This window comes from Canis aureus, chromosome 15, assembly GCF_053574225.1.
Source record: "Canis aureus isolate CA01 chromosome 15, VMU_Caureus_v.1.0, whole genome shotgun sequence".
NCBI lineage: Eukaryota > Metazoa > Chordata > Mammalia > Carnivora > Canidae > Canis > Canis aureus.
Window position 1 is genome coordinate 47,714,787 of NC_135625.1, and position 3,093 is coordinate 47,717,879.

Sequence of the window (3,093 nt, forward strand, 5' to 3'; positions counted from 1 at the left end):
TGTCTGTTGAGGCAAACTCTGCGTCCCAAGTGGAAGCCGCCAGAGCATCGTGAGAGAGGACTTAGGGAGCAGCGCGAGGTCAGAAGTGAAAAGTGTGGCAAAAAGCGAGTGCTTTTTGGCAGAAAGGAGCACTCAGTGCAGGACTCGAGCACCTGCCTTGACCTGCAGTTGGGAGGGGAGGGGCTTCCTTCAGGGAGAAGAGTGGAGGTCTGCGAGGCAATCCTCTTGACTCACTTGACTCACTTCCTGGGCGGGGGTGGGGGGGAGGGGAAGGGGGAGGAGCAGGGGAAGCCCTGGTGGACAGCAGGTCCGTGGGCTGAGCCTGGGCTGTTGACTCTGTCCTCACAGTCTGATGATGGGGGTGACGGGATGCCACTCACGGCACTGCCGTCCCAGCCACTTCCAGACTGCTTCTTCCTTTCTGCTTTGGGGTGTCCCCCTGTGCGCCCATGCTGCCCAGGAATTTGAGGTGCCAACGACCTGACCTGCCAGGTCCTCCTGAGCGAGGCCTGTGGCCTGTGTCTACACAGCCAGCTCTGCCCCAAGACCTCTGCTGGCTAGGGAAGGACACCAGCTTCTCTGTTTGCATGCCCTGCCTGCCCCCATGACACCGGGTTGTGAGTCCACCACGGTTTATGAGGTTGACCTGATTCTTGAACCCCTACTACCATGGACACTGCTTAGGTGTGTCCCAACTAGGGTTTTCTTTTCCTGCTTTTTAATCTGGTCATGAGAATCAGCTCCATCTTTCCTCCCCTGGGCCATCAGGACCCGAAGCTGCAGGTCCTCCGGCTGTGCCCCCGAGTGGCCTGGCTCCCTGTGCCTTAGCCTGCCGGCACCTGCCGTGTTCTGCCTGGAGCTGCCCGCTGGCCACGCCTCGATGATGAGCTGGCTGCATAGACACCACAGCCTCCTCATGTCTCGGGTAGGGCGCCGCGGGTGTGCTTGTGCTGGTCTCTGGGGCCCCGCGAGTGCGGCTTGGGCACCTGCCGTGGGGACTGGCTGGTTTACTCTCTGCCTCTGTCCTTTCCAGATGCTTGTGCCCCAGCCCTCACCGCATGGCCCGCCTCTGCAGGAGCCAAGGCATCAGCTGTCTGCCCTTCTTCTGCAAACAATGCCACACAAGAGACACAATCACAGCTAACGGTTTGTTATCAAGAGTGCCTCAGTCTCCCGTCTCTCTGCCTCCCCTCTGCCTCCACACCACACATACAATTTCCCTTTGGGAAACTGCTTTCTTTCTTTCTTCTTTCTTTCTTTCTTTCTTTCTTTCTTTCTTTCTTTCTTTCTTCTTCTTCTTCTTCTTCTTCTTCTTCTTCTTCTTCTTCCTTCCTTCCTTCCTTCCTTCCTTCCTTCCTTTCTTTCTTTCTTTCTTTCTTTCTTTCTTTCTTTCTTTCTTTCTTTCTTCTTTCTTTCTTTCCTTCTTCCCTTTCTTTCTTTCTTTCTTTCTTTCTTTCTTTCTTTCTTTCTTTCTTCTTCTTCTTCTTTTCTTTCTTTCTTTCTTTCTTTTCTTTTTTTTTTATCCAATAATGTGTCTTTGGCATTTTCCCAACTATTTATATATCCTTCTACAACATGAGATGACTCCATTGTAAGGACACAGAATTATTTCACCGATCTCTCAGTGAACACTGTTTCTCCAATTTTCAGGACTGGATTAGTGTTTTGATGATGGTCTTTGCAGCCTTCCACGACACCTTCGTTACAGCCCCTTGGGCCTGAACCCCTCCAGACCAACCCGTCTCATATTTTTAAAGCTTTTGCTACAGTTTCTTCCAAAGTGACCTTTGGAAAGTTTAGGCCAGTTCTGTTGGCACGTGACACTTTCCATTTCCCCAAGCAGTTAATGAAGGTGGCCAGTTTCATAGAGGAAAATGCAACCTTGTTAATTTTTTTCTCTGAATGAACTTGTTTTAAAGACTAGTTTGGATATTATATCTCTTCTTGTTAAATGATGTCCCATTTGGGCCACAGTTTCCTTATTTTACCTACCGATCACCTACCGATTACAGCTGCAAATATTTTGAGAGGTTGCTAGTTTTCCTATTCATTATATTTATGACATGTTTTGCAGAACTTGAAAATGATTGTTATAAATCTACCAAGTTTTTCCCTTATGGCCTTTTCCTTGAGGCTACGCTAATATGGACAACCTCTACATGGTTGAAACAGGGTTCTTAAAAAAATAAACCACATTTTCCTATGGTGTCTTATAGTTTATTTTCAATTCATTCATTCATTTTCATTTATTTTAGTTTGTTTCTATTTGTCATCTTATTTAGTATCTGATAGCATATTTTTGCACAAAGTTTGGAATGAGGTCCTCATTTTCTATCTTCCCAAATAGTTGAATCTTCTCTGTTTCTTGTAAAACTCCGTTCTTTTCCTCAGCAACTGAATGTCATCCTTGTCACATCCTAAATTCCTGCTCCAATGAGGGCTTCGTTGCCCAAAGCATGTGCCTCAGGGCCGAGGGTATGAGGTATTTTAAGAGATGTTAAGTTTAAAAAAGGCATGCTCTGTTCAAATCATTCTCTGGATGCTTGAGGGAAGTAGTATTAACGTTTCTTACTGTAGGACTTCTCAGATGTGCTCGGGTACACCAGGAATGACGGCTGCTGCTGACAGGTATAGGGCAAGGGCCACGCTGTGGGTCCTGTTCTGGGAACCTGACATGTATTCATCTGTGTGACTAACCCTTCCATGGGTGCTGTTGCAAGCCCCCACATGACAGACCAGAAATGAGGCCTCAACATGGGGATGGCGTGCAACTTTTCTAGAGTGTGTTCACCAGCAAATCCACGCATGTGTACTATTGTTATGTGAGACTCATTTTCTCAAATGGTCCTTCGATGCCACCTGCCAACTCTCGCCATGTTCCTGTTGGGCTCCCTCCCTCTTGCCCGTCTTATCACACCTCAGACTGTGCTCTTTTTTTTTTTTTTTATCTCTGTGCATCTTTAAGCTTGAAATTTTCCATTTTGCCAGATTATCTCTCATATAAATTTTAGATCCATCCGTCTAATTATAAAAACAGCAATCAAGCTATTTGAAATTGAAATCATGAATAAAATTCCAAGACACATACCAGTG

The 3,093-nt window shown here is 46.8% G+C and overlaps 1 long non-coding RNA gene across 1 annotated transcript; it reads left to right on the forward strand.

Moving 5' to 3' along the window:
* Positions 1-782: 782 nt before the first annotated feature.
* LOC144284030 (uncharacterized) lies at positions 783-2,168 on the forward strand. Its single transcript, XR_013352506.1, has 3 exons — positions 783-925; positions 1,034-1,146; positions 1,651-2,168. It is a non-coding gene; the product is annotated as an uncharacterized LOC144284030 (long non-coding RNA).
* Positions 2,169-3,093: the final 925 nt, after the last annotated feature.